The 23,904-nt window shown below is 35.8% G+C and overlaps 1 protein-coding gene across 2 annotated transcripts in view; it reads right to left on the bottom strand.

Moving 5' to 3' along the window:
* Positions 1-23,904, bottom strand: part of LOC134533472 (sex peptide receptor) — a 586,089-nt gene that overhangs the window by 120,294 nt on the left and 441,891 nt on the right. For both annotated transcript variants that reach the window (XM_063371004.1, XM_063370998.1), the window contains one exon: positions 8,914-8,958. The gene's annotated coding sequence lies outside the window, so the exon portion shown is untranslated. The remainder of the gene's footprint in view (positions 1-8,913; positions 8,959-23,904) is intronic.

Raw genomic sequence — 23,904 nt, 5'->3', positions numbered from 1 at the left:
TGGTTTGAATTATATTCGAATGAACTGATAGTATGGAAGTATTAATTTTATTTATTTCAACCTTTTGACGTGACAACGTCTAATTAATCGATGAACGCCGGCTGCACGCACGAAAAAGTGTCCCGTTACGCACATTTTCCCGTTATTCTGTGTCCCGTTACGCTCACTGTACGCCTGCGCCGCATCTATCTCTCTTCCACTCGATTGGATCAACCATCGATTTGACTTTTTCGAGGTACATTAAACTTGAAACACTCCTATTAGTTTCCTACTTTTCATATCATCGTCCTATCCTTAACATAATAACACAGATTGGAAGAAGTTAAATAGCAAACATGTATAAAAGTTACAGTTAAAATAATCTCTTCGTTAAAGTAATAAACATATTTGAATTAATGAGTGCAAATAAAAGTAAATTTATCAATTAAATTGTAGATTTCATTTCACTCCTTCTTTGTATCCATAAAAAATAGTGATAATTCAATAAAAATGATTCAATTTTAAACATAAACTATGCAATCATTTAATCAATTTTTTGTTATGACGATGTCACGTTAAACTATCGTCCGTAAACCGACTTTACAGACAACCAATTTTTTTTCTTACGGTTTTAGTTTTATCAAAAATTGTTTCAGCTAAATGTTTTAGATAATATTTAGAATATTTACAAGAAAATTGATAGTATACCTATAAAAGTCGAATGCGCATGCATGAAGAAACTGCTATAACAACGAGTAGAAGTCGTCAAGATGGCGGACCCACGAGCGGCAACATGCACCCGTGCATGTTTCGCGAATCCCCGCGGCTGTAATAAACGTTTTGGTGTGCCAATGTAAACTTTATGGTAGTAAAACTATCCTGGAATACATTTTGTCCACTTGAATAGTCATAAAAAAATATGATGGCAACTTAAAAAATAACTATATTTTATAAGCCAAGAAAATTTGTGCTGGAATGAACATGGCGTGAAAAGGTATTAGAGATTTTGTTGGTTCTCTAAAGCATTACAAACGTGGCGAAATCTTTCAGGAATTTTTCAAACTAAAAACTGCAGTCCAAAAGATCAGTCCAATAGATCCCGTCTTTGGATTTGCTTTTCAACAAGAAATTTTACTAAAATAATTACGATCTTCTTAAAATTCACTAAACAGTTAATAATATAACGTTTACCACACGTTTGAAAGTTTTACGTCTACGGAATTTCTGAAATATTAACCCGAAACATTTATAGACACATATTATAACACTAAGTATGTGTTTATTAATAAACTGAAATAAGCCTGGAAATACTTCATACAAACCAAATTTAACATTATTGAGCTGATTCAGCATTATTGTTATATTTTTATGTTGTATTGTTTTTAAAAAAACTTTTCCAGGTGTAATATTAAACCTCGTCTCTTTAAATAACAAAGCGCGCGTTATGCCACTTAACTATCATGCCAATTTGAGTTTAGGGATGAGACCAATATATATTTTAAAACTTGTGGTTACCTGTTACTATGACTATATTAGTTTACCAATTAAATTCCAGTGTAGTTTCGCTTGGCGCATCAATACGTTTTGTATGTATATACCTTATTTGTACAAAATTGACTTTTATACGGATTTATGTTGCTGCACGTCGGTCCACCATCTTTGTGTCATGTATCCGTTCATTGACTTCGGATCCACTTTCATTAAATCACTCCTACCAAATGCCGTATGCCGAGAGCTGAGATGTTTGCACATCAAAAATTGTGATCCAACTACAAATGGAAGAGAGATATAGGAATAAATTTACAGGGAAAGCCTTCAAATAAAAGAAATGACAAGAAAATGGAACACCTAGTTGGCGCGTGAGATTGAGCCTTTTTAAGGACTCAGGGAAAAAAAAAATCCTTTCTGTGCTTTAAAAAACCTCCCCACGTTCTAGGACGGTAATGGTTGAGCCGGAAAAAAAAAAAGGTTTTTATCGGGGAAAATCTCGGCTGTTCGGGCATCGACAGCGGAAACCCAGGCGGCATGTTCCAAGGGCGTTTACAGTTTCATCAGGAAACAGTCAGCACGAAGGCCGTCACTGCTGTCAATCTCTCAGCGCTGCACGTTGAAAGGTCTTTAATCAGGCCTTTTGTGGTTCGGCACACTCTGTAATCCGGCATGGACGGCTCGTCGCTGATGAAAATTACCAAAGAGCTAAAAATTTTATTTAAAAAAAAAATTGGTTGTCTGTAAAGTCGATTTACGGACGATAGTTTAACGTGACAACGTCATAACAAAACATTGATGAAATGATTGCATACTTTTATGAATAAAATTAAATCATTTTTATTGAATCATCACTATTTTTTATGGATACAAAGAAGGAGTGAAATGAAATATACAATTTAATTGATAAATTTACTTTTATTTTCACTCATTAATTCAAAAATGTTTATTACTTTAACGAAGAGATTTTTTCACCGATTATATCATACATGTTTGCTATTTAACTTCTTCCAATCTGTGTTATTCTGTTAAGGATAGGACGATGATAGGAAAAGTAGGAAACGAATGGGAGTGCTTCAAGTTTAATGTGCCTCGAAAAAGTCAAATCGATGGTTGTTCCAATCGAGTGGAAGAGAGATAGATGCGGCGCAAGCGTACAATGAGCGTAACGGGACACAACGTAACGGGAAAATGTGCGTAACGGGACTCTTTTTCGTGCGTGCAGCCGGCGTTCATCGATTTATTAGACGTTGTCACGTCAGAAAAAATTTGAGCGAGTCTTTCAATACTGGCCAGTGATGTGTGAACATCTAACCTCGGTAATGTTGTTGCAAATAAACCCATAATATGAAAATTGGACACCAAAATGTTATCGTAGAATTCTTTAAAGTAATGCCAAGCGTGATTAATAAAATATTCGCTTTTTCGAATACCAAAATTCCTGGATGAGAATCACACACATGCTTATGGCTTCCGCCGTCAGAATTCGTTCTGCCTGAATCGTAATAGTTGCTTGCCACCATCACGCGCAGATAGCAGCTAGGGATGCGTTCAATGGTTATTTTCCAATGCCAGTTATGGCAGTTATGGCTCCGATCAAATAACTGGTTATCGGTTATTGGGATGAATGTCTGTTTTCAACCATTCAGTATTCCAATTGCTATGAGAGAATAAAAAAATTTCATTACAGCCATAACAGTTAGGTATGTCGTAATCATGGCATTGTCAATTTCTTTTTTGTTATTCTAAAGAAAATAATATCTTTTAGCGGTTGCGGATGCATATATATATATATAATTGGATCAAAGCACCATATTTATTTGTATAATTACGAAGAAATTTCTACTGACTGAATGAATGACATATTTTACATAATTAATCTCATATTCCACTTAACTTTGACGTGCAGACGCTAAAGTCTATTATTAAAATACAACCCATTTTGTTCAAATTCACTAAACTGTTAATAATATAAAGTTTATGCACACGTTAGAAGTTTAACTTCTATGGAATTACTAAAATATTAACCTGAAACATTTCAAAACACATATTATAACATTAAGTAGGCCTGTATGTTTGTACATTTGCTTTGTACAAAACGACGAAAATCAGTCTGTATATTCTTTCTACAAACAAACATTAACCTTATTGAGCTTATTCAACATTATTATAATGGTATTATCATATTATTCAAGATTATTATGTTATTAAAAAATTTAAAAAAACCAGTGAAGAGAATCGAGCCACGCTGTGCTCTTAAGCCAATTGGGAATTAGAAAGATAATATGAAAGTATTATATGACCATTGATATGCCAATTTTAAAAGGGATTTTAAAACTTGAGATTCCTTTTTATGATGACTTATTTTAGTTTACCAAATACATTATATTTTAAAGTAGTTTCACTATCATAAAGTATCATTTGACAGACAAATGCGTTTCGTAGGTACCATAATGTTTACGAAAGTGGCCATATGTTGCTACACGTGGGTCCGCCACTTTGTGCCACATTTCCGTTCATCGACTTTCGTCCCCATTTTCACGAAATTACTCCTACCAAATGCGTATACCGAGAGCCAAGATGTTTACACGTAAAAAAAAAGCAATATACATACATCAGAAAAGTAGAAAGTTTTAGATGTTCAGGAAAGTCTGTAATCTCTAAAAATGAGTCATAGGTAAAGACATGCAAAATTCGCGGATTCATTTCGCGATAGGCTAGCATCAAAACCACTATACCTTCGTACCGCTTCTGCGATTGGCCCACATTTTATCCGTGGAACTGCGAGCCAATGGGAAACACTAAACCAAGAAAGTGCCGAATTACGGACAGCCTAGTTGAGACGTCTCACGCGTCAGTAGCCAATGAACAGGTGTCATTTCCGCGAGTATTTAAAGGACTGTGGAGTCTATCCTAGAGGTCAATGAATCCGCGAATTTTGCAGGTCTCTAGTCATGGGTGAATAAGGGGCTTAGTGTGGAAAAGGCATGGAAAGACACAACAGTGGAGAACACTCGACAGGTAGGCATTAAAGGCTTTAAACCTCGTACAGGACGCGACCCGCGTTTTGCATTAGTGCATGCGGGTGATGAGGACGGTTTCGTTCGAAACACTGCCCTCAAGTTTTGTGTGAAAATTGAACACACCTGACGCTCATGATGAAGTGACTGCAGACGGGAATGAAAAATGGTTTTCCGAACAAGAGAGGACTACTATTGTTTTGTTAGCGCGACATACCATAGTAGAATGTGTAAATAAAAAAAACTATATAAAAAACTGTGTTAGGAGCTTTTGGCTGGTGAGGCAAAGGTCCCGGAAGGCAGCGTGTAACCATCTCACAATCACGTTGCCACGACAGCTTCTACGCCGTGACGTTATCTGGGAGCCGCTACGCTCACAGAGAGCACCAGAGCTCACCTTCATCGCATACTGGCTGTCACACTTCCAAATATTTCTTCATAGCAGAGGCAATCACTACTGACATCAAAAAACACACGGACATGTAAAATTGACTTTTGGGACTCCCATTTACATTTGGAAACTTAGATGAAACTTTAACCTGTACTATTTTCATGATATAAATAAATAAATACTTCGGGGTACAAAATATTTTAACGTGGTAAAAGTTTTGGTCTGATTGTGAAATGATGCTGCAGAGTTTTCGTCAGTAATTTCTTCTTTAGTATGGCGATTGGTTAAACGTTATTTCTGACAAAACAGTTTGGATCATTTTGAGTTTTTTTTTCACATAAACAATAAAGACCTCACAATACTAAAAAAAAAGCCTTAAAAATAATTTATGCTCAGAAAATCTATACAATATAAAATTTAATTTGAGACTTAAAGATGAAAACGACACTTTAGAACACATTCTTTTTCGTCAGCAAATAGAACGAAATATTAAAAAAGTTTACTATTTTATTAAAACTGATCCAGAGTACTGAAGAAATAAATTCTTCTCTAATGGCAATGAAATCGTTCGTCATCCCAATAAAAAAAATAAATATCATCTCTTATTTTTGAAGGAAAAAAATGTTTGGAATTATATTCGCACAGAATTTTCAAGAAGAGAATAACGAGAATAGAATACCTTCAACGGTATTTGGTTTTAATTAAGTTTATTGTCATTTGGGAACAGATTAAATTCTAATTACGCGTTTTTGTGTACTTTGTTAACTAGCTCGGCAATCCCTCCTTACTCCTTACCCCACAATAAATCACCGGGTAAACGAACACAGCACACAGTATATCGAAGATAAACAAGAATTATTTTGGTGCATGAAAGTACAGATCAGCACACATCCACCCATACGTGCGGTCAGATTATCAATTGAACTACCACGCTGAAGGATTTTGGAGTCATTATTTCGTTCTGTTTAGTTTTTATAATACTTTGAATCATGGATCAGTAAAACTCAAACATAAGTATTTGAATAGAGGTATGCAAGAATTACACATATCAGCTTCTTACATAATATGAATGCATTTGAAGTAAGTAATTTTGGGGAGTGGAATTGTTAGTTGCTAATCTGTGTGTTTTTAAATCAGCCGGGAAACTTATGCTAAAAAGTCTTTTGCTTGATCAGCGGGCCTCGCCGTTTGTAACAAAGCAATTCTTTCACATGAATATTTTGTAATGATCTGGATAAGTTACCTTCAATACACCATTTCGAGTAGCCTTATATGCATAAACTACAATTGAAATTTTTATGCAGTTGAATAAACTGTATACTCAGCTAAAGGAATGCATGTTGAGTGTGTTGAAAAAATATCCAGATATATTTTTGTTTAATAAAAAAATCGTTGCAATCAACAAAATAATTAAACTATTTATTGACGATATGGTTTCATTAATTTCCAAAAAAATACACACGTAACATAACTTTTCATTTACTTACGGCACGAAAAGAACATAAGCGAAATTTTCTAAACATTATAAATTGCGTTATTAAAATACATAGTTCAACACTAAAATAATTTTATGCTCTGCGCTGCCCATCGTCAATAGCTCAAATATCGGTTTCCTTTGAAAGCGCCCCCGTTAAATAAGCCTCATTGTTGGTGCTTTATTTTTCAGTATCAATATGACTGTAAAATAACTGATACTCACAAATTTTTTACATTAAATCAATGCTGTGATTGCTAATAGATGAAAATTTGAATGGTATTATTAAAAACCTCGCATAACTAAAGGTTAAATTACAATTTTTTTGGAAATTGAGACTGCGTTTGGCAGTTGAAATGGAAAGCTTATTATAATATCCCCTTTCATAACGCAGAATGTTATATTAGTATAGCTTTGAAACGTCTAAACTCGAAACAATGTGTTTTTGTTTCATTATTTTACAGAATACCATTATAATTAATTACTGTTTACACATGAAACATGTGTAAGAATACATAATTAATGTTTTTAATAATATTGTACAATTTTGTTTTTTAATTTTTGTGTCATAATGATAGATACGGATTTATTGTTTAAACAGAGAGTTTGAAGTGCGAAACTAAATATCATTTTTCAGGTTAGTTACGATTTGGACAAGCGTTGTACCTCAGATAATAAAGTTTCTTTTTAATATCTATTAAAAATTTTTCTTCACAATAACTAACAGAAATTAAATTTTTTGCTGACTTAATTTTTTTTAAAGCGATACATACTATTGATTTTACTTACATAAAAAATAAAAGTATTTTCATAAAAAAATATACAAATTTTTTTATACCGTTTTATAAAAAAAATTGTACTATTAATAGCCGAGAAACATTAAAAATAGAGACATGTTTTTAAAAACACAAATGTTTGCAAACATTGATTAAAAATTGATTACCCATTGGTAAAACTGCAAAATTCCTACAATATTTTAATAATTACAATTTGTATTGTGATTGTATGCAGTAAAACAGTTTTGTTACGGATGATTTAGATAATTAACGTTAGTAGAATAAATATTTTTTGGTTACAGAGAAACAATTAAAGTTCGCTCCTTCCTCGTCCGAAACCCAACACACACAAAAATCATAAAAATATAATTATTTTCCACACCAGTTATTGCTGACGACGTTTAAACGAAACGTGGTTTATTTTCAACCGAATATAAAGTAGTTCATGTAACATACATACATATATATATATATATATATATATATATATAAATAAATTTTTGAACTAATAGCTGTTACTTCTAGTACCTAGCTTTTAAAATGCTTAAACCAGCGTACACAGTTTATGCTATCGGTTTTCTCCAGGTTTTCCTATAATTCAGTATCCGAGAAAATTGTGTTTGAACAACAATGGCGTTGATAATATTAACCATTTTGTTGCTCTCTTTAATACGACGAACACTGCGCTATCGCTTCCTTTTAATGTTTACTGTTTGGTTTAATTTGTTTGACAAACAAATAAATGCCCATGTTATGCACTTGGATTATCTTTTGTTGCCATGTAAGATAAATTAAAAGGAATACTAAGTATTCCCGTGTAGATATTTTCATCCGTAAGAAATTACACGATTTTTGAAATTTCATACGTCGCTCATTACTTCCATATACAGCAGTTGGAAAAGCGTTTTGGTAAAGGAGAATACAAGTTACCAACGATTCTCAATGAAAATTAAATGTCGATTTATCCTAGCATAATTCTAGGCCACTTGTCGAATTCCACCAAAAGCATTTAAGTTAATCAATAAATAATCATGATATTGTTTCAACGATACGACATGCTACCACCATTGATGCGGTATTCACGAGATTTCTCGACCGCGTTACTTAGAAAATATTAATTTATTACTTAAGTTATCACAAATCAATTGTACCATACGTACCGATTCGTTCATTACTGGAAGAGACCACGGAAGAAGATGTAATTCCTAATGAATAAATTAACTCAATTTTATATTAAAAAATATTTTTTGTAAAGATTTTCGAACTGAATAAATTATAAATATTTATTTTAAAAAAATTCATCGCTCTATTGAATATACTTTAATGCATGTGAACTCTCACTTTCTTAATCTTGTCAAAAAGAGTATAATGTCTAACGTGCGTGAATAAGTACACGAACTGGTTTTTAAAGAACATACTTATACTCTCCTGAAAAAAATGTATGCAAATAAAAAAAACGCTCACACATAAACATCGCTCAAATATCAATGACGAAATAAATTGTAAGGAGTTTTTGAAGCTATATTCGTTATCAAAAAGAAATCACATTAAGTTACAATACGACTGAAAGTAGACGGATAAATATTTGCATTTCGGAAGTGTTAACAATGATAACATATTGAATCTGTATTACCTAACTTTAAGCTGCAAAAATAGAGTTAGACCATCTTAGGCATTTACTACAAGTATACTAGTTAAAATTTACACATTGAAATTAATTGATCCTCCATTTTTGGTTATGTTATCATATTTAAATGCAAAATCAACTTAAAATTTAGCGCTTACCTTGAAATGATGTTTCCTTTCTTCATAAATTTATCTCAGGACATCCTGGAAAAATTAAAACATAATTAATTTTAATTTATTTCATCAACAGATAAAAATTGTTATAATTATTAATACTGCAAATTACGGACTATGAAATACTTAAAAATCATTTATATTGCACTGCAACTTTATGTATACGGATCCACTAATAATACATTAATATCCCACTTATTATCTTAAATAAATGGTAAAGACCCGAAAAATATTTTTTTTTTGGGAACTTAGTTGAACCCTAGGAAAGTAAGTGTTAAAATAATTCACGAGACAGGAGATACTTATGAATTTAATCTTCAGACAGGTAGGCCTTACCGGGTGTTAAAATACATAAACTGAGGGCACAGCTGAAACTGAATATAATATCATAAAATATAACAAAACTATTTTTATACTTCTGATATATGTTACTCGTTTAGATGAACTATATATTGTTTTCGTTAGTAGCAGATTTAAAATAAACAGAGGTGTATCAAAATTATCAAGTTACTTGGTTGGAATATTCACAATAAACTTAAGACGAAATGCAAGCTTAATATTTGTTAAATTTCTTATAATTATGCCTTATATTGTTTGGAAGGCAGTTTATGTGACATAACATAAATCTTTTCAAGATTCGAATAATGTAATTAAAATTATATATATATATATATATATATAAACACATACATATAACGTGCTGTGAACGGCTCCCGTAAAATAGACTTTCATATCTCATTAATATGGTCCACTTTGCATAATTACCAACAGCCGGGGTTCTCGTGACGTACACGTGTGATAGTTATCGGCAGTCGTAAGCAGAAACCTGGGAAATGAGGGCGTTTCGTCCAATTAATTAATGCATTTGCTCGTGTCGGACAACTCGCAACGTTATTATCTTGACAGCGCTTGTTAGCTCCGAAAAATTAGCACAATGTTCCCAACTGAATTGGCTTATAGAATTTTTGTAATTTTCTGGGGCCTTCACTAAAGATAAAATATGCTAGGAAAAATGTTTTTAACTATCGATTATCAATTCTGCAGTATTTTCCTACTAAAGAAATGTTTGGTCAAAATTTTGTAAATAAATATGCTATATACTATTGTCGAAATAAATTTAAAATTAACTGAATTTGTGATATTATTTGAAGTTACGTATAGCAAATACATTGGACAATAATTAAAAAAATTAAAATATATAATTTTTATAACTTAACCATTTGTAAGTACAAAAAATCACTAAGTCACACTTTAAGTTATTTGCTAATCACTTAAAACATGAAAAAAATATTTAAAAGTTAAGAAGAATTTAGAAAGTTTTAAAAATAAAAGAACTCGCATACCTGCAACCCAAATTATTTGTTAGTAGATACCATAAGTATAAAACCTAAAGGATGACTTAAGCTTCATAGTATTTTTGTGATATTTTTAAATAACAGTACTTTTTTAATGAGTGAACACTTAAACATAATAACATGAAATGATTTAATTGTTCACATAAATATACTGTTTTATTTTAAAACAAACTTAAATATATTATGTCCACATGACATTATGATAATTTTTCGTTAGCAAACACAAGCCATCAAAAATAACAAACTTCAAATTCACTCACAAATGGCAAGAAAACACAACGGGACACAGATGTATAACTAATCTGAAATACCAGCATCAAAAATACATCGGGGAAACGGCCAATCTAATGAGAAAAAGGATAAAGTAGTAATATTAGAGGCAAACCCATATGAAGATGACAAATTCTTGTTAGCAAAATATAACGCAAATAAAATCACATATAACTACCAAAAATTGACGTCTGTGGTAAAAATTTAACAAAAAATGTAAATATATAACACAGCTACATGGATATGAAATCCAAACACAAAATTCACAGCACTATAATTTTTTTTTGTAATTTTACGAGAAGAAGCATTTTGGAAACTTAATGCCATAATATTTTCTTGAATATCTACAAACAAAACAGACTGAATTATACAAAAACACTATTGTCAGCTATATATTAAAAACTAATTTGTGAGCTTAACATGAAAGGATACAGTCACAAAAATAATAATAAAAATTGAATGTTACAGCAAACATTTTACATGTCCCACAGAAGTCTGTGAAAAAGTACGATAAAAGTACGATATTTTATTCATATAATTATGATAACATATATTAATAATTAATTTCTGAAGAACTTCTTTTTAAACCTACAATATTTTTACAGATAATTTTTAAGTACTGCAATAATATAACATAGAGCAAAAATCACAACGTTTTGGGAACTTTAACTGATGCAGCGATCAATGACATCAGACGCAAGTTTTTTTTTTATATTTTCGAAATTTTCAGAATCAATTTTCTTTACCATTGTAAACCCCCCCCCCCCACTTCCCACACACACAGAGACACAAACACACATATATGTGGTCATCATCTTACTGGATGGACAATCAAATGCAGTTATGGAATGGAAGAGATTGATAACCAATAATATAACTTTCAAAAAAAAAGTCCTGCAGATTAAAGCAAAAAGGAGAACATGACTAGAGAAAATATTATTACGAAATATCCGCTATTTTAGGTTAATGTTACTAATTTTGAAACCCTAAACACTGTAAGTGAATATTTTTGTTTTAATTGTATGGTAACATCGATACATATTTATTTAGAACTTAATTATTGCTAAATAAAATTAGAGTATTTTAAATAATTTAAATGCCTCTAGATATTAAAAAATTTCAATTATTAATGTGTAACATCTTAGCTCTCGGTATTCGGTATTTGGAAGGAATAATTTTGTGAATGGAACGGAAGTCGCATAGAACGGAAATGTATAACAACGATGCTGCCATCTGTGGCGGATGATGCGAAGCAAAGTTAGAAAGATAAAAGTAAACTGTGTTGCATTAACTGTTTAGTGAATTTTTAACAAGATGGGCTGTATTTCAATAAAATTCCTTGTTGTAAATCAGGTTCAATGCCTGGATTTAGCACTATTTTCAAGCCTTTTTTCGCTTTTATCGAAGAATTTTCATTACATATTTTAAATTTTCGCTATGCAAATGGAATGATTCTATAGCCGACTCAGCTGTTGTGGCAACGAACTCTAGCGGCGGTTGCGGAACACTGCGTGTGATTCGCGCCAAGAAACGTGTCCGGGCTTCGTATTACAAGCGTATTTGCAACATGAGAACACACGAATTTGCTGTTACCTTTGAATATATATACTGTATAGAAGTCGCCAGCCCAGGTTAAAATTTCTAATACGGTTTTGAGGTAGTTGGTTAATTCACCGCCGCAATCGCCACCATCTCTAGGGCATCGACTTGTGGTGGTCCCTAGCGGACAAGTGTCGAACTCTTCAAACACCCCTTCCCCCTCCTGTTGAACGAACTCAAGCTGCAGTGAATGATAGGTGGGGGGTGCGGGGAATGACAGCGGGCGACAGTGCTGCGCTCTAACGTGTAAATAACAACTAAGACGATACAGGGCGTTACGGCAGCGCACTACAGCGGTGAAGTTCCCAAGCTGCTCATCATACGCTTCTGGAAAACGTAGAGTAAATCCTATCCACTCGCGACTTCTATACAGTATATATATTCAAAGCTGTTACCGAGGTTAGATGTTACAAAATCTCTGACGGATAACGAAAGACTCACCAAAAGATTGTTTTACTATATCAAGTTATGCATTGCACACATGTTTAAAACTAAATGAATCTGGTAGAAAAAAAAAATTCCCACGTAAAATATTTTTCAGAAATGTCGGAAGTGAAATCATGAAATCCTTATATACTTGTCTGAATGTTAAATCCTCCCCCTCCTTCCGAAGCGGCGTGCGAACTTTTGCCACGTCATTTTCCAGAGCAGACAACTGGCGGGATAACGAGCACCCAAAGGGCCTAAATGATCCATTCTACCTCGAGCGGAAAGCCTGGTTCGAGTGGCGCCGAGCGGGCTCTCGACTCCGGCGGACAGATCCGTTAACGAGGCGGGTTGCTTCTCCGCGCGCCACTCAACGGCGAAGCTGCTCTAAGGCGGAGATCCTCCGTCGCCCTGATTGGAGCTCAGCGCAGGAGCCTGAACCGATCGGCATAGGGTCTGAGAACCTCCTCGACGGCCGAGCAGAGGTACCCCCCTCCCCTCACCACTCCCTCCAACACTCCGAGAAGGTTCCCGAAGGAGTAAGTAGGCGTCTGCTGGCAGTAATCCCCGAAATTAGTTCCATCTCCTGACCTCCCGCGGACCCGATTTATTTGACTAGCTGCTGCTCTCAAAGGAAGTGATTAATGTACTCCTTGGCAACCGGTGCGCGTCTCCAAGTCTCTATACCCCTCTCCTTTTAACCCTTCCCTCTCCAAACCACAAACACCCCCCCCCCCCCCAAACACACATCTTATCAAACGAGGTTTTCTCTTCGGACGTTTCGAAATTTCCCCCTCCTCCCTAACCAGAACCATGTTTAAGTGGTAGTACACTAAAACCGTTTTGCTTCTAATATTTCGTATTTTCGCACATTATTTTAAATAAATTCGAAAAAAAAAATACTTTTAACTGTCTATAAAATACTTTTATTAAATAAACAAGTCCTTGATTAATGAATTTTTATGAACTGCGGCGGAAATTTATTACGTCAGCACCAGAGTCCTATAATTCTTTATTTTCTCTGTTAGGTTTCTTCAAAACTATGAAAATCTAAGGTTTCTATGGTTTTTGAAAATCCCAATTTTTATCGATTTAATGCATTATATACGTTAAATAACTAGTTTTAAGATTTAGGCTATATATGAGCGGGTTAATCCAAAACTGTATACCACATGATTTTATGCTTTCAGTACACATGAGGGCTTAATTAAAAAAATGTATAATTATAACTTCTTAAAAAACATTTAATAGCCTTGTGACGTTTTAAGTAGGAAAATAATTTCATTAATAATTAAATATTATTGCATTAATAATTCATCTATACATAGGGGCATGCATTTTTCGCGAAAAGATCTGAACACTTATTAGATTGCAACAAGGTATACCCGCACATGTGGTTTCTTCCTTGTGATTGGTGGCCGTCTGCGAGAGAAGTCGTTGCCTTATTTGACCGAGCCACTCAGAACGCGTTTGCTTCCACACTGGATTATCGTGATTGGTGTTGTTACGTAATACGTGTACCTGAAAGAAACTCACCCAATCACGAAACACAGACGATGCTACAGTGTTTTAACTTTCAGCTAGTCTCGAAATCTTTTCACGAAATCTGCATGCCCCTATCTATATATATTCATGTGCAACAGCACTAAATATTAGGATTAAAATAATTTAGGAAACTATCCAATCAAGAGCGGGACGTTTTGCAAGGGTTGTTCACTGCAGAGCTGAAATGAAACGATTAAAATATGGGCGATCTTCCAGTGAAATTAAGTTTTCGTAATCAAGCGTATACGCTATACATAAGTAAACTGAAATAAATTTTTGTATATTTTACAAGAAAAATCCTTGGAAACCCTGTTGCCAAGGATATTACTTGTAAAACTACAAGGCAGAGCTTTGTACCATGTGTGATTTTGCAAGGCTCTGCCTTGTAGTTTTGCAAGAAATATCTTTGGCAACAGGGTTTCCAAGAATTTCCCTTGTAAAAGTACAAATTGTTTTTTAGAGTGAGGTGTTTAATAAAAATACGGAAGAGAAAAATGTTACTAATTTTTTGTACCCCATTTTATTCTAAAATATTTGCAGCGGAAATGTTTTATTCAGCTGCTTGCTGTTCACACAATAAACACGGGCTGAAAAAATACATTAAAATCCAAAATTATATACAATCGATAAAATAAATTGCCTTGTCATACAGTTTTTTTATATTCAGCAGGGTTAGCTATACGAAATGATACATTGTGCCAAAATGAGAGAAGAAACCCCAAGAAATAAAAATTAATGGGACGTGATTCTTCTGGTAATTTATGGTTCGAAGAACTTTGCGTGCGCGGTTTCCTTGATTCAAAACGGGCTAACATTCGTCTTGAACCTCAGCGAGGATGAGGGTTTTTATGTAGGTGTTATCCATCCCAGCCCAATTTTTTTTTTCAAACACGCAATCCCGAAAGGAAAACGTGGCATGTCAATTTCCGAGGCGAAACGACTTCAGCTAGCAATTCCGTTGCACGCAACACTTTTACGACCTCAACTCACGCCGGGGTTGGGGGGTCTGCGCTCCTAAAGCTAACACGAGAGCAGGGACACTCAGTTACCTCACAACTAACTCCAATTTTTAAATTAAGCCCAAAGCAGTGTAAAGTTTTCCAACTTAAGCCACATATTAATCAGAGCAGCTAGAGAATTAATAATAAAAAAGAGTTTTTAAATGTAAGCGAGTCTTTTAGTACTCGCCAGTGTTGTGTAACATCTAACCTCGGTAACGAGTAAATTCATGTGTTCTCGTGTTCCAAATACACCTATTATACGAAATTCGAACACGAAAATCTAACGTAGAATTATTAGCGTAGCGTTATTAAAATACTTCTCATCGTATTCAAATTCATTAATCAGTAGAGACAGGAAAAATTCACGGATTCAATGACCTCTAGAATAGCCTCCATTATCCTCTGCATTTCTCAAGTAAACACTCGTTTTCATTGGGTACTAAATTGTGAGGCGTCTCCACTGGGTAGCTCGTGATTCGACGCTTCTTTGGTCGATAGTCTCTCATTGGCCCAGAGAGTTCCAGTTAAACTGCGAGCCAATAGCAGAACCAGCAGAAATGTACACAAGTTTGAATTTCAGCTTATCACGAAATGTATCCGCGAATTTTTCCGGTCTCTATTAATCAGTTACTTAGAGACCGGAAAAATTCGCGAGTTCATTTCGCGATAGGTTAAAATACAAATAGTTATACCTCAATGCAGCCTCTGTTATTGGCGCACAACTCACCTAGATGACTCTGGGCCAATGAGAAACACCTAACCAAAGATGTATCGAATCACAAGCTGCTACGTTGGGACGTCTCACAAGATAGCAGCCAATGAGTGGGTCACATTTGACCGAGTGTAAGTAGAACTATGGAGTTCATCCTACAGGTCATTGAACCCGCGAATTTTTCCGGTCCCTATCAGTAGGGGCAGGAAATATTCGCGAAAAAAATCTGAACGCCTACTAGACTGCAACAAGGTATACCCACACCAGCGGTTTCTTCCATGTGATTGGCGGCCGTCTGCGAGAGAAGTCGTTGCCTTGTTTGTACGAGCCACTAAGGACGAGTTTGCTTCCACCCTGAATTAGGGTGATTGGTTGTTTTAACAATAGACATGCACCTCAAAGTAACTCACCCAATCACGAAACACAGATGATGCTACAGTGTTTTAACTTCCAGCTACTCTCGAGATCTTTTCGCGAAATTTTCATGGCCCTACCAATCAGTTAATAATATAAAGTTTCCTTTTGTCTTTGTGTACTTCGGTTCACGCCATCCGTCACAGATGGTAGCACCGTGGTTGTTACACATTTCCGTTTCTTTACTTGCGTCGCATTCACGAAATTATTACCAGCAAAAGCCGTTTACCAAAAGATAAGCTGTTACACATCAATAACGACAATAACTTCGACACGGGTATGAATTCAGATGTATTTGTAATTCTTTCTTTCGCCATAAACACGAACGGTCACCTTCGTGTATGAACGACAGGAAAGGCTGCTGCGCATACTAAGGAGGCTATTCCTGATTGGCTAGTCACTCCTCTGATAATGGCCACCTACAGCGCCCAATAACAGCTTGGCTGTAAACGGCCCTATACAAATACTGTGTTAGGACACCAGTGGTTAATAGCCCTTGCCGATGGCTGAAACGAGATGAGCTAAAACGCTGGGCACTTCTACGGACGTATCCTCAACTCAGAAGCCAAGAAATAACCAAAAATAATTAGACTCCACGATTCTCTCTGCATACTTGGACAAACGTCAGATGTTCATTGGCTGCTGACTTGGGAGGCGTCTCAATTTGGTAACTTGTGATTAGATACTTCGTTGAGTGAGGGTCTCTAATTGGCCCACAGTCCTCCAAATTGACAGTGAACAAATAGGGGCCGTTAGGCAAAACGCCGTTAGGTTAGGTTAGTTTAGGTTAGGTTAGGTTAGGTTAGGCAAAACGCCGTTAAGCTAATCTCCATTAGGCAAATCGCCATTAGGCAATTCGCCGTTAGGCAAAACGCCGTTAGGCAAAACGAGGTTTTATCATCATAGTAACATTTTAGGCAAAATGCCGTTAGGCAAATCGGAGTTAGGCAAAACGCCGTTTGGTAAATCGGAGTTAGGCAAAACGCCGTTATGCAAATCGCCGTCAGGCATAACTCCGTTAGGGAAAACGCCGTTACGTAAATCGCCTTTAGGCAAATCGCCTTTAGGCAAATAGCCGTCAGGCAATTCGACGTTAGGCAAAACGCCTTTAGGCGAAATGACTTTAGGCAAATCGCCTGTTACTCACAAATAGCAGACACGACACAAAATAAATAAAAAAATATACTGTTAGAAATTTCAGAAAATTTACGGACTTTTCAACGAAGTATTAAACTAAAATAAACGAAGATTTCTTTTCGTAATTTAAAATAACATAATCTTTTTAGAAACTACGCCGTTCTTCGATTTCAGAGTTGTATGTATCGTTATAAAGATAACGAAAACACACAAGTGAACAAAATGAGAGAGTTCTTTACAAGTTTTGAAAGATTTGTTAATATACCGAAAAAAATATTCTTTTTGATTAATGTTCAAAGAAAGTGAACCCAGTGTCTGTAATATTACGAAAATAGCCATAAATTTACGAAGATCCCTGGATAATTTGTAACCACGTGAGATTTTTTAAACAGGTTATTTGATTTTTAACATACTACAAAATGAATCCGCGTAATTTCTCAGTCCCTAAAAATAAATAAATAAGTTACTTATTAAATTTCTTATTAATGTTTGGTTGACAATGGACGATACTCATGCTTAGAGACCGGAAACAATTCGCGGATTCATTTCGCAATACGCTAAAATTAAAATACATATACCTTTAAGCTGCTTTTGTTATTGGTTCACTGTTAATCTGGACTACTTTGAGCCAATGGGAAATACAAAACCAAAGAAGTATCGTATCACAAGCAAACTAGTTGAGACGACTCACAAGTCAGCAGCCAATGAACAGCCGTTATTTCCCCGAGTATACTGAGGACTCTGTATAGTCTATCCTGAATGTCATCGAAACTGCGAATTTTTCCAGTGCCTACTCATGTTTAATCAATTCCAACGTAACTGGAATATATAAAAAAGAGGAAAACCTCAGAAATGTTTTATTCCTGCCCGCTTCCGGTTGAATGGCATATGCCTGTCCTAATATGCATATGAACGACACGCTCTTCTTCCTGAGCCTCTCTCTCTGCTTCATAAAATATTCAGCGGATGTTTACGTGACCTTGCTGGTTCCCAGCCATAAAGCTTTCCGGCTTGTCTCTTCCACCACAAAAAAAAAATATCGTTCCCTTCTCTGCAAGAAGCGCATGTACGTGCTTAAAATATACCGACTCGTTTTCCTAACTACAAAAATTTATTGCGTACCTAGTTATATACTTTTTTTTTATGTGCAACTTCTTAGCTCTCTTGGTAGGAGTAATTTTGTGAATGGAACGGAAGTCGCATGGAACGGAAATGTGTAACCACGGTGCTGCCATCTGTGGCGGATGACGATAACCAAAACTCTCAAAGAAAAAGGGAAACATTTAAGTTTTAACTGTTTAATTCATTTCAATATATAATGAGTTGTATTTTAATAAAATTCCTGGTCGAATATCAGGTACAAAGCTGGGGTTTAGAATTTTTTGAAATTTTTTTTCTTTCACATTTTAAATTTTTGATCTGCTAGTAAAATGATTTAATAGTTGACGAAGATGGTCCAGGAGAGAATTCCAGCGGCAGGTGTGGAAACTACGTGCGTGCGTGTGTTATAAGTGTATTTGCAACACGAGAACACATAAATTTGTTCGTTACCGAAGTTAGATGTTACTCATCACTGGCGTACTAAAGGAATCGCTTACATTTTTTTTAGCATTTGAATACGCACGAAAGCCTACCTAGCATGAGCGATCCAGTTGCTAAATACCTAGTTATACGAAAATAAATTTCCATTTTCTGATTCATTTGAATAGTTATCTTGCTAAAAGATTTTATTTGTCAAAGATCTTAAGTTACTTCAAAAATGTGAGAAATTGCTGAAATTGCCTGAAATTTAACAAAATGCCCATTTATTTGCGATGCATATATATACAGAAATTTCGCGGGTTAAATTGTTCGCAAGCTAGAATGCAAACTATCATACCTCCGGAGCGTACGCAGAATTTAATTTTTTAGCGTGGAGGGGGGGAGGGATTTAATCGTTTCATCCTCTGTTTGTTATCAAATTCTTTCCTTTTTCTGGTGGGAATGATAGATAGAGACCGGAAAAATTTGCGAATTCATTTCGCGATAGGCTAAAATACAAATAGTTATACCTCACTGCTGCCTCTGCTATAGGCTCACAACTCACCTGGATGACTTTGGGCCGATGAGAAACACCCAACCATAGCTTTATCGAATCACAGGCTGCTACGTTGTAACGCCTCAAAACACAGCAGCCAATGAGTGGGTGACATTCGACAGAGTGTACGTATAACTATGAAGTTCATCCTACAGGTCACTGAACCCGCGAATTTTTCCGGTCTCTAATGATAGCCCTTTTAATTTTTATCACGCCCCTCATGCACCGTGTTCATGATTGGATCGCAAGATTTTGGCCACGCCCCACCACGACCGTGCGATGCTCGTCTGGGAGTGAAATAAGCCAATGAGGACGTGCCGATTAACAAGAGTAAAACGTTTCTCGCCAAGAAATCAGTAGATCCGCGATTATTTAGCGGATTCATTGGGTAGCAAAGCATACTTGAAGCACATTTGCATGAGTTTAACGTTGCTGATTGGCAGAGACCTGCAAAATTCGCGGATTCATTCGGTGATAGGCTAGAATTCAAACACATATACCTGTTAGATAATTTTGCTATTGGCTTACTGTTCATCTGGAGTGAATCTCAACCAGTTATAAACCCTCAACCTAAGAAGGATCGAATCACAGACAAAACCAGCTGAGACGACTTACAAGTCGGCAGCCAATGGACTTGCGTTATTTTCCCGAGTGTACAGGGGTATGTGCAGTCTATCCTGAAGGCCATCGAAACCGCGAATTTTGTAGGCCTATACTGATTGGGCTACAGAGCTCATAACACGCCCTTGATGACCCTGAGCCAGTTGTAAACTAGGAGAAGAAGTGGTTAACCAATCGCGTTCGACCTGCTAAAGGACGTGACTTTTTCATCGACCAATGAGCACTCTAGAAAGGCTTGATTATGTATAAACAAGATAATTCTAGCCTAGAGTGAAATGAAACCACGAAATGATAAATGTGGCTCTATAAATCAGCTAATGTAAAAGAAAACGTCGGTAGAGTAAACACAGGGCTTTTGAATGATACCCTGACGCCAAAAGAATCCACGAGGTTTCAGGATCTCTAGCGATACATAATCTTGATTTTGGGCACTCCAACTTCCCCCTTCGTCAGACACGGCTGTTTGAATGAAAATACTAACATTTTTAAAGTGTCTTGTTTTTTTTTTTCAACCATTAATTACGTACGATTAATATAGCAGTACCTAAAAATAAACAAGAAATTTTAGTGTTAAAAAACCGGGCCCTTTTGTTTAACGGACAGTTTAACTGGCTGGTGGGGCAATTGTTCTGGGTTTGATTCACAGCTGGGTCGAGAAATCGCAAATTTACACAAGTATATTTAATGATTATAACTTAAAATTGCAATGACAGATTAAAAAGAATGAACTATCAAGATGATTATTTTTATATCATTTTTAGTATTTTTATATTTTTAAAAACATATTTTAGTATTTATGCATAATTTGTGTATTGTGTAGTATTTAATTATTCTAGTATTCTCATTATTATTTTTGTTGAAACTTGTAAACCACTTCCTTACGGATTCATTTCCTATCTTCGGAAGGGAAAGATAAACCACCGCAGGATCACAACCCACACTAATACCTTCAGAAAGTGATTCATAAAGAGTGATACAGAGCGCACTGTTGCACTCCAGAAAATTTCCAGTTTCGGTATTCCAGAGAAATGTGTGTTATGATATAAAAAAATATATATTATTACTCTGTTACACGATTTCATTACGCATATAGGCCTATTGCTATTTTGGTTTACACATCAATATTATGTGTCATTTGAACAGCTCTACAAGTTTTTCTCAAACAGTGATTTAGTTCATTATGGCGCTGTAGTCGTTCTTCACTGTTTGCAAACAAGTCCGAATGAGCTTGTGTTCACTACTCGCCAACAACCTGCTCGGGGCAACGTCTACGTGATTAAATATTTTCTTCATCAAAATTAAACAATTCTGAAAATTCCATTGAATCTCGAACACGCAGTTTGACCAAAGGGAATACGTCAAAACCGATGTATTAAGAGATTTTAAAAAAAAAGTTGAATAAAGGGGGAAATCAGAAAGGCAGCAATCAAATTTAAAGCGTTAATTTTTAATGCCAAGATAAAATACAAATTGATCAAACGTAAGCTGAATATACCATATCAATGAATCGACTCCACGATACAAGTTAAAAATGAATATAAAAAAGGCTTAAATAATATATAGCGTGCACGCTGATTAAAAATCCAACAAATTGGTACATAAAAAGGAGTACTGAAATACCATATAAATTTGTAATAAAAATTACAAACCAATAAATACAAAATGTTTATTAAAATGTAATTAAAGTTAGGAACTACTGAGCTTCCAAATTTGATTTCACGGTTGCATTCAAATGATTTGAAATACATTCAACTTTCATGGCTTCACGCAGCGTAAATTTACGCTCCGCTAAAATACTATAAAAAAACCGGTATAAAATGTCTTTAAGATTTGTTTAACAGATTTTGGCACTTTCCGTTACGTTTACTTCCGATTAAAACTTACACAGCCGGTACCTTGAAATTACGTCCGCACCAGACAACTGACGGTCAATTGAACCCATGCAGACGTTGGGGACCATAATACTTCGGCGGGCAATGAATTACTGGACGACGTTACATACTTGGTTTAATGATGACAGCAAAAGTGAAAATTCGTACGCCACAGTTCGCACACTCCAAAACCAAAAGGCGTGCCTCTCCCGGCACGCACGATACCAAAAAGGCTCGCACCAAGTCCCAGGTGGACATAACTTCTTGGGGTCTTGAGATCTTTTCCCCCTTGGAAAACAGGTAAATGCTGACTCTTTGGGGTCATGCGAGCTTCTCCATTGAGTAAAGGTTACTACTGACTGCCTCCAATCTCTATTGAGTCTTGCGATCTTATCACTTTACTGAAGGTTACTTCTGATTCTCTCCACAATCTTTGGGGATCTTGCGATCTTCCCCCTGAAAACAAGATACTGCTGATTGCCTCTACACTCTTTGGGTCATGCGAGTTTCTCCATTGAGTAAAGTTTACTACTGACCGCCTCCGATCTCTATTGGGTCATGCGATCTTCTCCCTTTACTAAAGGTTACTTCTGATTCTCTCCACAATCTTTGGGGATCTTGCGATCTTCCCCCTGAAAACAAGATACTGCTGACTGCCTCCACACTCTTTGGGTCATGCGAGTTTCTCCATTGAGTAAAGGTTACTACTGACCACCTACAATCTCTATTGAGTCATGCGTAGGGACACCTGTATTTCGCGATTTCATTTCATGTCAAGGTTTTTCACAAAACACTGAACCTTTTTCTAAGAGTCATGGAAAAAATTGTGAGGGTGCAGCAGTATGGTGCATCACATTCTCATTGGCCCCGTCAAGAGCGAGACGACACCTCTCACCGACCTCAGTCAATAACCACAGGAGAAAAGCTACAGTATTTTGTGAAATACCTTGACACGAAATGTATTCGCGAAATACAGGTGTCCCTAGTCATGCGATCTTCTCCCTTTACTAAGGGGTACTTCTGATTCCCTCCACAATTTTCGGAGGTCTTAACGAGTTTCTCCCTTGAAAGCAGATTACTGCTGACGACTGCTTCCTGGCACTCTTTGGCGTACTGCGAAGTTCTCCCTTGGAAACTGCTTGCCGCTGAATGACACACCACTTTATTTGGTGACTTGCGAGCATCCCCACTGAAAACACAGGCGAGTTCGATGTGTCGCCGGCATGCACTCGTCCGACGCTCGCGCGAGTTCGTTCGTCGCGGACTGTCCGACGCTCGCGACCCGCGCCAAGCTGATGGCCCACCCACGACTCCTCCACACGGCGCCACGCAGCAGACACTCCAGTGACGTCACTCTCCCTCTCTTCCCCGCCCCCAAGCGGAACTGGCGTTCGCCGAGTGAAAATATGAACGTCTTGAAATCCGAGTCCGATCGTTCCAAACAATTTATGTAGCATCAATTTTAATTCTTTTCCCACGATAACAATACCATTTGAAACAGATATTTATAAAACCTTCCTAAAAAAAGGTTACCAAGGTCAAATGTGTTTGCCAACTCAACAAATATTTAAAAACTCTGAGCTTAAATGAAAGGCTTAAATTTAATTACCGTAAAAAGAAACAATAACTAACTTAATTTAAAAAGAATATTTTGCCATCTCATCTAAAATAAGCCACACGTCGTAAAACAAGGCTTTAGAGAACGTGGGTATAAAAATACACATATATGTAGAGTAAAGCGATTTAAAAGGATCAATGTGTTCTCATGGCTGGCAAACAAAATCTAATTTGTAATATTTTTTATTTGTAAATGGCACTGATATGATCACGTAAAATTAGGGATATTTTTAAATTTTCACATCTACATGAAAGCATTTGTATTGCTACAAAAACACTGGGATCGGATTCTTGCCCGGAAATTTTTGCTTTTGTGTTAAAGTTACGTGTA

This window comes from Bacillus rossius, chromosome 1 (assembly GCF_032445375.1).
Source record: "Bacillus rossius redtenbacheri isolate Brsri chromosome 1, Brsri_v3, whole genome shotgun sequence".
NCBI lineage: Eukaryota > Metazoa > Arthropoda > Insecta > Phasmatodea > Bacillidae > Bacillus > Bacillus rossius.
The sequence above is the reverse complement of the archived record's forward strand: the minus strand, read 5'-3'. Positions and strand labels throughout refer to the sequence as shown.